This window comes from Sabethes cyaneus, chromosome 3 (genome assembly GCF_943734655.1).
Source record: "Sabethes cyaneus chromosome 3, idSabCyanKW18_F2, whole genome shotgun sequence".
Lineage (NCBI taxonomy): Eukaryota > Metazoa > Arthropoda > Insecta > Diptera > Culicidae > Sabethes > Sabethes cyaneus.
This window is the reverse complement of record NC_071355.1, coordinates 28,837,163-28,850,143: the sequence shown is the minus strand read 5'-3', so window position 1 is coordinate 28,850,143 and position 12,981 is coordinate 28,837,163. Positions and strand designations below refer to the sequence as shown.

At 41.9% G+C, this 12,981-nt stretch overlaps 1 protein-coding gene across 3 annotated transcripts in view; it reads left to right on the top strand.

Moving 5' to 3' along the window:
• The first annotated feature begins 7,488 nt into the window (after nt 1-7,488).
• Nucleotides 7,489-12,981, top strand: part of LOC128744541 (spectrin beta chain, non-erythrocytic 1) — a 232,040-nt gene continuing 226,547 nt past the window's right edge. Inside the window, exons 1-2 of one of the 3 annotated variants that reach the window (XM_053841617.1) lie at nt 7,489-7,545; nt 8,820-9,154. The gene's annotated coding sequence lies outside the window, so the exon portion shown is untranslated. Of the gene's footprint in view, nt 7,550-7,593; nt 7,662-8,819; nt 9,155-12,981 lie in introns of those variants that run through there. The other 2 variants (XM_053841618.1, XM_053841619.1) reach the window with 2 other exon arrangements.

Sequence of the window (12,981 nt, the reverse complement as noted above, 5' to 3'; positions counted from 1 at the left end):
CCAGGGCTTCTGAGGCAACCATTCAGCTTCTCGATTGCTATAGCTCTGCTACATTGCTACAGATCAACAACGTGACCTACGAGAACAATCGCAGTTTGGATTTCTGAAGTGTCGCAGTGATTTCGCTCATTCCGTAGCCTTTGGTTAAGCCAGTAAAGCCCCTCCGTCTACGTCCACCATTATGATCAAACGGATAATCATCCCAACTGTTTCGTATGACTTTCGGAATGTTGATCACCGAATTCTTTGCCACAATCAACTGGATTGTGTTCTTGACGGAAACGATGCCGAAAAAGCAGTATCACCTCTTTTGCACATAATTGGGCACGCAATCGATCGTTATGTACCTAAAATAGTACATTCGCCGAACATCGAGCCTTGGTTAACCCATAGAACCAGTTGGGAATGCTGTAGACGACACTTGCAGAACACCTTCATCGTAATCTGAAGGTGAAACCGAAAGCTTCCTTCAACCATGTCCCTGAATGGTGGGGTTTGTTCGGATCCTTAGGATATCTGCCAACTATTTGCTGATAAATTCCGGTGAACGTTTTACGAAGGAGTGATTTCAGACGTCCAAGTTGTTTAGGTTGCTTACAATGTTCCGCTAATGAGTGGTAATACGCTGGGTACTCACGTCGACGAAGCAGTGATCTCTAGAGTCGTCTCAACGTGAAAATCCTTCGATAAGAGCTTCGGCTTTTGTTTAGCCTGCCTCGACTTCGCTGCTGTCACACTGCAAACAATACCTAAGTGATGATCAACACGGATTCATCGCAGGAAACCCAACCACTACGAATCTCCTGCGTCCTGTAACTAAATAGGAAACATTCTGTATCAGCAGGATTGTCCCGCAGGTCATAAACTGATTGTGACGGTTGATGGTGTTCAATCTAATGCGTTTCCGGCCTCCGGCCTGGAATCTCACAAGGCACTCATTTGGGACCGTTAATCTTTAATGAAAATAGAAGAAGAAATCTCTGGATTATTGGCAACGACCTTTAGCATGAAAACACGGACACGAATCGGAACATGAAATATACTGACCCTTGCCCAGCAAGGCAAGCTGGCTCAACATGCAGGGGAAGCTAGCTGCCTGATTCTTGAAATCCTGGGTCCAGCGTGGTCCACTGGCCAGGTACGGGCGAACACAAGACATCATCCGGGCAAGTCTATCTTTACTCTGGCATGGGAGGTGAAAATGCTACTCGTCAAAGAGAAGTTGGATTTCTACTGAGCCCAGGGGCACATGCGGCCCCGAAAAGCGGGAACCGATAAACGAAAGGACAATCGTCAGAACACGGGTTAGAAACCTTACAGCAATCCAGTGCTATGCGCCAAAAGATGCTGCCGACCTGCAGGAGAAAGAGAGTTTCTACTGCCAGCTGAACAGCATGGTTGAGAAAATCCCGAAGGGGGACATCCAAATCCGCTTGGGCGAATTCAACGCGAAGATTGGTTCAAACAACGTGGACCTGGAACGCGTCATAGGACACCTTGTCTACAGCATTTTGTGGTAATAACAACATGGTCATTGGTGGATCGCTCTTTCCCCATAACCTAGCACACAGTCATGTGGGTTTCCCGTGACGGTTGAACAGAAACCCAAATTAACCACTAAAGAAGCCTTCTTGATGTTCGCAACAAACGCTGCGCTAACATTGCATCCGACCATTACCTTGTTATCGCTGAGATACGTTTGCGCGTAAACGTGTCCAACGACGGGAGGAGAAAGTCGGGTGCCATTACGATTTCCGCCGGTAGTAGTTCGCAGCATCCTGAGGTGAAGGACAGAGCTGGTCAGCTACTGACCGACCATACAGAATAGATAGCATTGACCATAAAATACTACTACAGAACATCTCGCGACTTGGCGCACCTCGGATTTCATGGAATGGCTTGGCAGGCGGCAGAGTTCTGCGTGTGCAGCTTGACTCCTATTTCTCTTTTTAGTTTACTAATCGATTCACGACAATTCTATCTGTTTTGAGCTTCCGTGCGTCGCAACGCTCCCTCCGATCAACCGGACTACTGCAGCCGAGTATCCATCGAACAACTTTTGGATTCAACGAACCAATAACTGCCTGCACTCGAACTTTCTCTACAGTTTGGGTTCGGCGAACCGTCACATAAGTTCGCACCCAATCCTCCTTGCTTTTTTTTAGTCTGGCGTAGGTTGCCTCCGCCGTTCCAAGGTTTCTAGTAATGATGTCGAGGTCGTCTGCGAAGGCTAGGAGTTGGCTACTCTTGCTGAAGATCATTCCTCTCGTTTCGATGCCCGCTCACTGGATCACACCTTCAATAGCAATATTGAATAACATACAGGATAGTCCATCCCCTTGCCGCAATCCTCTGTGCGATTCTAAAGGACTCGAGAGTCTCCCCGTATCGCACACTTAGCGCATCACTCGCTAGTAGCCTTGATCAGCCGCGTCAGTTTGTCCGGCAAAACCGTACTCGTGCATTATCTGCCACAGCTGTTCGCGTTTAACTGTATCGTATGCTGCTCTGAAATCCATGAAAATATGATGCGTGGGCACGTTGTACACTTGGCATTTCTGTTGGATTTGTCGGAGAGTAAAAATTTGATCCGATCCAACGAATTCTTTTGCTATTGGGAATAGACGACGTAACAAAATCTGAGGGAGCACCTTGCAGGCGGCGTTGATCAGCGTAACACCACGGTACTTACAGCAATCTAGCCGATCGCCCTTTTTGTAGATGACCTTCCATCCACTCCCCAGCTAGCACCAACTCGTATATCTATGTACGAAAATTATTGTAAATATCTCTCAACAAATTCGTAATCGTAATTAATGCTTGATAAAGTGGACCCATTTTCTGTCGTATCTAATGATAATAACTGACATACATACGATTTTCAGCACAAAATCGTATAGCATTACGAAGCGATTCGCGCTTAATCGGATATTATCGTATATAAATGCTTATATAGTCGTAACGCTTCTAAATATTCCTAATCGCGTATATCGCCTCCAAAATAGTACGGATATGCCAATTTTGCGCATCAAATATGATTTACTAGCATGTATATCTGTACGTAGAGCAGATTTCAATCTTTTATATACATATGAAAATGCTAGCTGGGTCCTCCGGTAATCTCTTGTCCTTCCAAATCCTTGAAATTATCCACTGATGTGCCTTTGCTAACGGTTCTCGGCCTTTTTTGTATAGTTCTACCGGTAGTCGGTTCTTTCCGGCGACTCCCACACTCGTGTGGTCTAATTTTGTCACACACGCGTACTCATCCTAACGAACGTGCCGGCGTAAGCGTCCCTTTCGGACTCTTGCTCTTACTTATTCATGCATTACGACGAGTTTTTGCGAGTGTGTGTCTAGCTAATAGCTACGGTCCTCGCTCTCGGCCTTCGTTGCAGCCCGAGCTGCTGATGCCGAGTACTCGCGTTGGGATCGCACTCCCGCTCGTAAGAAGAATCGGGGGCGAAGACGAAGAAGAAAAGGAAAAGTAATGCAAAACCTGTATCCCAGTGCGCCACTATGCCTCACGGGCAACTGATTGCTCAGGAGCAGTGGTTGGAGAATTCGCGAAAAAGTGATCATTCGAATCGATGAATATCCCTCATGAACATACACTATTCGCCTGCCTCGCCGATAATGCACGCATCAGCTTTGAATTTTATCACGAACAGAACCTCATTATGAACATCAGAATTCGTTCAAAAATTGAATATTGAACATTGAGTGTGTTCGATTTTTCGGATATAGAATGCCCGGGGACGTCGGAAAGTATTCAAAATAATATTACCACGAAAAGAGAATACTTTAAAGTAGTGTTAGTGGCTTTGCAAGCAGCAGAAAGCGTCAGTTCGTACTTTTGCGTTGCTCACGATATTCGTATATTCAGCGATGCTACGAAGCGTGAGTGTATGTTGCTCATTGTTATAGACGAATTGAACCAATCGCGTAGCTGTTTTATCATGATAAAAACCGTTTGCCGATGCTCGGCGTATCTATTCATTTTGCGAGTTTTCCAACCTCTGCTCAGGAGTTATTTGACTCGCGAATAAGCTATGCAGGAAGACGATGTGCGTGCGCGAGTGTGAGGTAGCAGAATGTCTGCACACAGCAACGGTGGCTGTTTGTTTTACGCTTGCATGTGCGGCGCAAGCGTTGAATGCTATGCTTCTCATACTCACTCGCGTGAGAATAGACAATGTTGGCTTCTCGCTTGCAACATTGTTTCGACCTATCGACCACATCGCGCTCGTTTGTGATTAGATCCCCTTCTCGTCCCTGCACATGTCAGGTTTAGAAGTGTAGCACTTAGGAGTTTGTTTCACCTTCTTATAAAACTTGCGCGTTTCAGTAGCCCGGAATAGCTGTTCCAGCTCCTCACGATCCCTGTCCTGGCGCTTTTTCTTCGCTCGTCGATATTTGGCTAAATTCCTCTCTAGTAGAAATGCTTAGATAGTTTTTCCTCTCCATCGTTTGTTGGCAGGGGCTTGCGATGGGTGCCATGTTTTTGTTGCCAACATCCTCAGCACATCTCGACAAGGTTGGTAGCAAATTTACCTGTCAGACGGGCGCTATTTCCTGCATTTCTTGCAAATAGCGCCCTTCGTTAAGTCGACTGTCAAACACCGTTCGTTAAGATAAGGATAGCACCCCGCTGTTTGTTGGCATTCCCCGTCAAACCAATCATTTTGTGTATTGCCACGACTCTGGCAACGCTGGTGTCATCGACAACAGCCCTTCGGAATGTTCCGTTTCGCCTTGACAGAAGCGATGTCAGTGAGACGTCAGTTGATATATAATAAGTGGGAGAAGAAGATCTGAAACTTAACTAATGAAAAGCCATCTTTATTGCAAGAAGCTATTATTATTGATTGCACACCACGTGAATTTCTAAACCTAACTACTATACATGTATATAATTAGTAAAAATCTAGTGATTATCTACAATTTAACTAGTTAAACCTAGATAATACTCTAAACTACATACGGATTGAATAAGATAATCTAACCTAAATTACGAAGCCTACACTAAATTGTAAGTGACCACATTGTTATATTACATACATGCAAATAATATCGATTAATAAATATTGTAGCTTGAGCCGATCTGGAACTAAGAGTTTCAACCGCTAAATAGAAAGTGTAGTGCCTTTTCAAAGGAACATCGTGTGCTCGAAGTTTCCTCACCTAGCACCGCGGTTGCGGTCTTATTGACGGCCGAGCGTCTAGCTCCACAGAGGAAAACAGTTTTCGGCAGCTCGTGGGTTGTCTAATTTCCGAAAGCCTCGGGAAGCTGCAAAGTTGATGCATCGCTGGCCGTTATCGTTCGTTTCGGTGTACGAGCCATGGGATTGCTGTGTTATTGGCTCATCAAACATCAACATCAAACAAAAATTTCTGTGAAAAATTAATAGAAGAATTTTCGGTAATTGCGGTTATGAGCAAAGCAAAGCAAAACCTAGGTGCTACATGCCGTTATCGAAACTTGACCTTCTGTTTTTATACGACAGACTTCGCATCCAGCCGTTAGAGTACAGGACAATTGCAGGGCCAGTTGCTACGATCCTATTGACTCTAACAGCCTCTCCCAGCCGAGATTCGAACATACAACGACTGGCTTATTAGGCCGGCATCATACCTCGAGGCCAACTGGGAGGAATTTTGGTTATGAATCCATTAAAAATACGATCAATAAACTTTAATTTATTAGACCAAACTCGTGTTTTTAGTCTTTGACCTTGAAATGCGGTCAGGCATTAATATTAATATTTTTTTAAAGCGGTGGAATTGATGGAGGGACGGTAGGGGAAAGTAATGAAGATTTTTGGAATACAGGGGAAAGAGCGGGAAGGTGCCTTTCTCCGAAAATCCGCGCTGAGAATCGCGGCTAACAAGCTGACAGACGAACAGCGTCACACGCAGTATCTTGTAAGTCGCAAGGGCCTGCATAGTGTCGTCGTCCGGCCAGTAAAAACAACTTAGATTTAAACTTCTCGGTCGGTGGTTATCTACAGTAGACGGAGGAAGAGGCACAATTTTGTGTCTACAAATAGCTCAACCACATACGTCGCTACTTTAACAAGGGGGTGGTGCAGTCTCCTTTTGTCCAGCGCCTTTGCGGTTCAAAGATATATGGGTACCAGGGAGCCACATGCCCTGGCGGTTGTTGTGGGTTCAAATCCGGTTATAATCTCAGATTATAGCTTGGTTCGATCCATGCACCTTCCAGTATTGGACAAAAGGTAGGAGTCACAACGATTACATGTTAAGCGGAAGCTCACCTTCCCGCTCTTTCCCCACCATTACAAAAATTTTCATTACTTTCCCCTGCCATCCCTCCATCAATTGTAGAACCACCGTTTTAATTTATTTTTAAGTCACCTATCTGGGGTGACATTGCGATTCTCGTTTCGAGAGGTTTTGGTTCGTTTCGCCAATTCGTTTAACGTGGAGAATCGCAATGTCACCCCTGAAAAGTTGATCCCAATTAGTCGGCCTCTTTCTCCTCCAGTTTGAATAAAGCCTGCAAAAAAAGGGTTTAGGATGAGATTTCACTTAACAATACAACTTAACCTAACAATTCTTCGATGGCACAGGTTTCATCCTTCAACAATGGACTGCAATTCTCGTTCCATTTATTTAATTAATTGAAAAGCAATCGCAACACTAATTCTGCCTCGCGTCGTTTTGACATTTGAGTTGACAGATGAATCGAGATGCTGATGGTAATACAGTAAAAAAATTGCAGTCTAATTCAAACGACATCAACATTTAAATCATTTGCTAGACTTCAGTGGAAAACTTCATTGCTGGTTAATAATCAGCAAACCGTTTTACTGGATCTAAAAAAAAGCAATTTCGATGGTGTGAGGTTATAAAAACGTTGGTTACGTTAACGTTGGATAACCACGCAATTGATAACATCTTTTATGATAAGACGGTAAGACGGTAGGCAGATGCGTTAACGCAAGGTTCGGTTTGATCCTTTACTTTACTTTAGGCTTTTGGCACTCAAAAGACCTAGTGCCTATTCGTAAGCTACGGCGCTAAGTGTGCCAACCCGTTGCAGTTACCAGAAATGCCCGCCACTATAAACGTGAAGCGCGTGAAGCCACGTGGTCGTTATGACCGCGTTACCATCGCATCGTTAGCAGCAGCGAAGCGTTAGCGACATTCGAAAATTCGAAACGTTCGAAACGTAAACAAAAATCTGTTGGTCTCGCTCTAGCTTGCTTCTGTCAGGCTGCTGACAGTGCCGAACCGCAACCGACATAACGGATACGTAGCTGTTGCTTGCTGGAGAAGCAAACTACTCTCATTCATTGATGATCGTGGCCTCTCCTAGTCTTTCTCTCTCTTTTACACTACGCGCGCGGTGTGTATAGTACGTAGTATTACACACTACAACCGCACGTAGGCCGTGTGTGGTACAGCAGCAAACAGGCTCAAACTCAGGCATTCCAGCACCGAGAGCGTCAGGCTGCCATTCAGTCTTGAGCTCAACTTCAATCGTATCGGTCGGGAAAGTGCTGTTCGCTGAAAATTTTTGTAGGTCGCGGAACAAGTTTTCAACTAGCGGGGTTGCATTTTCGCATGCCTACGGTGCAGTTGCGTCAATGCAGCACCGTAATTATTTGGACGCTTAGAAAGTGGAATCGTTTTCGGTACTGCAGCGTGGTGTGTGAACAGTTAATATGGGACATAATTAAAATTTTCGATCAGATTTTTTTTTATTGCGAAGATTGAACAGCCAGCATCATCACTATTGCTGTAGAAGTGTGTGCCAAAAAGAGAAAGAGCGAGTGTGTGTTGGATTCAATAAACTCGAATTTTCTGTCGGTTTCTCGTACGCAAACATATACAGCATTATTAAAGTGGGCTTCGCCCGGGTGGTGAAAGATCCCGGCGGAGCAAGGAAATCGAAAATAAAAAGCCAGCGAGGATCGAATCTCGGCGCGGGGTTACACCGTTCTGTATACGTACGGTACGGTGTTGGTGTGAGTGATCAGGAGTTTTACGGGAGAGCGCACCCGGTTCGGTTCGGCTTCGGTGACGTGTTTGTGTGTTCTTGATCTTGGTGGAACAGTTTTATTTGTTGCTTTTTGTGGATGATAATCGTTCTCAAGATCAATACGGTTTAACAACGTACAGGTTCGGCGGGTATTTGTGGCTACAGCGGGATGCCGAGGGGTTGCTTATTTTGTGTTGGTGATAAGCATTCATGTTGCGTTGGCTGTTATCTGCAGCACGGAATGCCTGAAATCATCCCTCGATTCTTCTGCGTTTGTTTATTCGACACGAAAAGCACATTTCTATCGAAATTTTTCAGTTTGCTTTCCTCGATTTCTAGGGTTTTTATCGCTATCGCGAAAATTTTACTTGTTACATGTTATAGAAATTTCATTTTAGGTACATATATTTATAGGCTTAAGCCTATAGTTATATTTTTTATGGTTAAACATAGTTGGTCCATTATTTAAAAATGTTATTGATTCAATAAGACTCATTCAGCAGAACCGATTTTAAAAATAATTTTGTATTAAATAGTAAACTTGGTTGAAACGTTACGTACAAGTGAATGGGAATGTGATTTTCTATTATTCTTACGACGATAAACTCACCGTAAACAGTAGTTGTCCTTTTATAAACCCAGTGCATCAAGAATTGTGCACCACAAATTCAGTGAACGCAACGAATAGTGATAACCGACGATGAACCGATCGGCACGATCGCCATGAAGAATCCACACACCTTTACGTGAACATGTTTGCGGTGAACAGGGTGGACATCGACAGAAATGTCAAATGTGAAATTTTTTGCAGGTGGTGCAGTGTTTTTTTAATTTATTTTATTTTCAACCTTCATAAAGTGATTGATGATTTGATTCGACTGCGCAGTGAATGCAGTGAATGTGGTGTAAATAAAGAGAAGAAAAATTTTTGGTGAAAAAATTTCCTGAGCGGGGTGGAAACGGTAAATCCCTTCGGCCACCGCGGGGAAACCGCTCGTACGAACAACCGGTGCACCGGTGGACGTGAAATTATTTGCTATTATCGGACGGTGGGATTTTAACACGAACAAGTTGTCTGTTTTCGTTGCAATCCTGTGACCGCAACAGTTGCAACTCTGGATTACGGATACGCCGACGATTTTAAAGGTTAGTCGCTTACGGATTACATGTCCATTGTTTTGCTTTATTTTTGGGAAATGTTTTATCTTTGGGAGACGTGTTTACCTTTGCAACGGGATGCAGGGAATTATAATGATACCGCAAGACAGAAGCGTTACAGAAAACCCATGGAAAAACTGTCAAATTGCCGCAACATAGTTAAAATCCGTATGCATTGTGTCTGGGCCTTTACATTACAAAAATATTCTCCGTAGGTTTCGATTCGCAATTTAATTAACCTTTTTTTGATGATGGCCAAGTGCTTATCGATCTGGAACACGACAATATTGGAAAAATTCAACCGCATTTTAAATGCACTGCTCTCCTCTTGAATTGCAGCTGAATGCTAAACTATTTTCTTTAATTTAAAGTCTATTTTGTGCCCTTTCAAGCTACCACAAGCTTAGAGTTACCTCTAGAAACCACATTCCGCTTGAGTTAATGTGGTAGACCGGCTTGATTTCATATGGTAATGACTTCGGAAGCCACGATTTGAACAATATTACCGGTTGATTGCTAATTATTTTCGTGATGGAATCGATTATAACTAATAATTTCCAACTCCACTGGTAGATGGTATTTTAATGTTGAATTTCCTTGCTGTAGTAGTATTGAGTACGATAGCCATTGAGAAACAGCAGGAGGTGTGTTGAGTAACTTGCCACACTTGCCACTGTAAAGTTTTATAAATCATGTTTAAAAGTTCAAAAGTTAAACAAAATTTATAGGCTGACAAAATCGGGATAAAAAGCTGATAAAATTGGGGGTAGACAAAATCGGGAGCTGACAAAATCGGAATATTACTGTATTGAAATAAGCATAAATAACAATTAAAATGGGAGGAATTGGAGCAACGTAAAAATGAGGTAGGGTTTATTTCTAATTCCCGTCGTAGTAAGGAAAGCCACTCTAATTTCCATCATTTCCATCATTCTGATTTGACTCAAACACACTTACCTTCCGATCCATGCACTTTGAAATCACTGAAAAGCGATTAGTAAAGCATTTTATTGAAACTACGGAACTGACTTTATTTCATAAATTCGTCGTACCGTTTTAAAATCCATCCATCAAAATTTTTCATCGTCCGACCTAAAAATCACAACAATGTTTACGAAGCTAGCGCGCATGTATTTGTGCAGGACGGCATGACAAATGTTGTTCTGCAAAATTTCTGCAGGTCATGCAAGTTTTCCCGGTTGCAGAACAACGACAATGCGTTGCGTGATTTATTTTCATTTTATGAATGACGGAAATTGAAACGATTAGTCGACATATTTTCCTCTTCGTCGCACGAAAAAACGTAGGAAATTTGGTTGTCAGGAATTCTTTAATGAAACAAAGCATTTAAATAGATCTCAGCTCACTTTGATTGATCGCGTATGACAGTCAACAAATTAAAATATCAGGGAATAACTAATTTTGCATTGTGAGTCATAAAAATCGCTGATATTTTTAATAATTTGAGTTGGATAGGACGGGAATAGGTAAATACGACGAAGCAGCAACAGACCCTAGTACAAATCAGAAAGCAAAAGCAGAAAGAAGCTGAGCAACAAAAAGAAATCGCAGAATAAATACGCGGAAGATATCCAGCAAAAGTACAAAAGTTGAAACTACCTAAAGTGCCTCAACTATAGCCAGCATTAAATGGATTAGATAGATTTAACAGGTTGAAGTTCTTTTTCATCGTTGGTCGTTTGTTTATTTTATTTTATTTTACTTTTCATTTGACGTCTACATGAAGTGGTGTGGGTGGGGAAAAGCTCACTTGAAGTGATCACAACAAGATCTTCCTCAAGTGTGCATAAAAATCCCACCATTTTTTGTTATACGTTATATAACATTATATCAAGTCACATCAGTCGAATAGATCAGTATATTGGTTGAACTGACGGACCATTGATGCGATTAGTAAGAAGGCTGCATATTGAGTTGACTAAAAATCTACCTGCAGCATGATTCTTGGTCGCAGGGCTCTAGATCGTGCGGTTTTGATTCCAATAAGCGACAGCGATCTTCGTAGGTAGGCAAGTTATGCGGATCATTCCAAGGAAGATTTCGCAGGGCATAGCGAACGAATTTGCGCTGAATACTTTCTAGTCTGTTGATCCAGATTTCCTGATACGGACTCCAAACTATACTGCCATACTCGAGTTTTGAACGGCTTAGCGAACAGTACAAAGCTTTAAAGCAAAGGGGGTCCGGGTCATCAAATTCGCGTGGTATTTTAAAAATAAATTCAAGCTGGCGGCTTTCTTTTTCGATTGTTGTTGTGATGTGCTGCCTAAAAGATAATTTCTCATCCAGTATCACACCCAAATCTCTCACTAGCTTGACTCTGCTGAGTTTGGTTCCGGCAAGACTGTAATCAAACTGTATTACATTCTTTGTACGATGGTAACTAATGACGTAACATTTTTCCACGCATAATGACAATCAATTGCTCTCACACCAGTCGCTAGATAGGTTTAAGAATAGTTGCAGTCTTAAACAATCTTTAATTTGGCGGATAACAAGGTTTACTTTTTATCTTTAGTTATATCATAATAAACCTCAATCAGTTATTCCCAATATCCTTTTACTGTATATTTTTATTGAATAAAATAGCTGAAGCCGAAAATATTTAGAAATTTTTTTTCCATTTGGGTGGGATTTGGGCTCTAGCGAATCTTATTCAAGAATTTTACGAAAGACGAAAAAGAGATAAAAGTGTTTTACAGTAGTATTTTTATGGTGAATATTTCATTATAACTTATTTTATATACTCATCTTGAAATACTTAAAGTCCGATTTTTAAGACATTCACTACTAGTGAATTCTTACACCAAAGTCTATTCGTGAAAATCATGTAAAATATGAAAAATTAACTCGTAGAAGGGTAATGTTTGGGGTAGCAATTTGATCCAAGCCTGAGGATACGGTTTCTATAAATTTTAACTAAAATGTATTCATACTTCTTTGGCTATCGCCACAATAGGTACACACTGCCACCATTGCGGGAATTCTACCTCCAGTTTAGATACAAAAAATTTTTTTCATCAATATCTTCCGTTTTCCATACCAAAACCGATCACTATCGAAAACAGAAATAGAAAAATCCAACAAAGGACATGTTGATACATGATCATTTTGCTGGATTTTGCTTTGTATTCAACAGATCTTTGAAGCACAGAGAACAGACAATTATGTTCATATACAATACATCGCAAATGATGTGTAAGCTATTAAACAAGACACTAGCGACATCTCTCTTAGTGTGCACCAGTTGCTCAATATCCACGTTGCCAAATTTATTATATATTCTTATCATAATCTACATATTCGAAATACTGGCAGCTCTAATGTTAGTTACTGTAGCAACTCTTTGGTAGCAACCTAAGCAACGGTTGTAGCAACGGATCAATTTTGTTTATGTTAGTTGTTGAACACGGCTGGACATTGAAAACAGAAACCAAAGTGCAATTCAATTTTTTTCGTTATTATGAGTTTTTAGAGTTGAGTATTTAGAGTTTTTCAACAATTGTACCATTTTATCGTTACACGCAGCATGACCCCACCGCGGTGGTACTAGCAGTGAACTTTTCATCCTTGAACACCGGAAAACCTGTACCACTTCATCGATATCCGCCGGTGATGAGGTGTTTGGCTTCGATTCGTTGATCCAAAGATGGCGGCTGCGAAAATCACAGCTTATTCTCAGTCTGCATGCCAATGGCTCGTAACCGATGCAGAAACAGTTTCTCTGAGTAATTAAAAAGGAATTATACAATAATTCCTATTGCTTTGGTGAAAGTATGACGAAAGCTTTGATG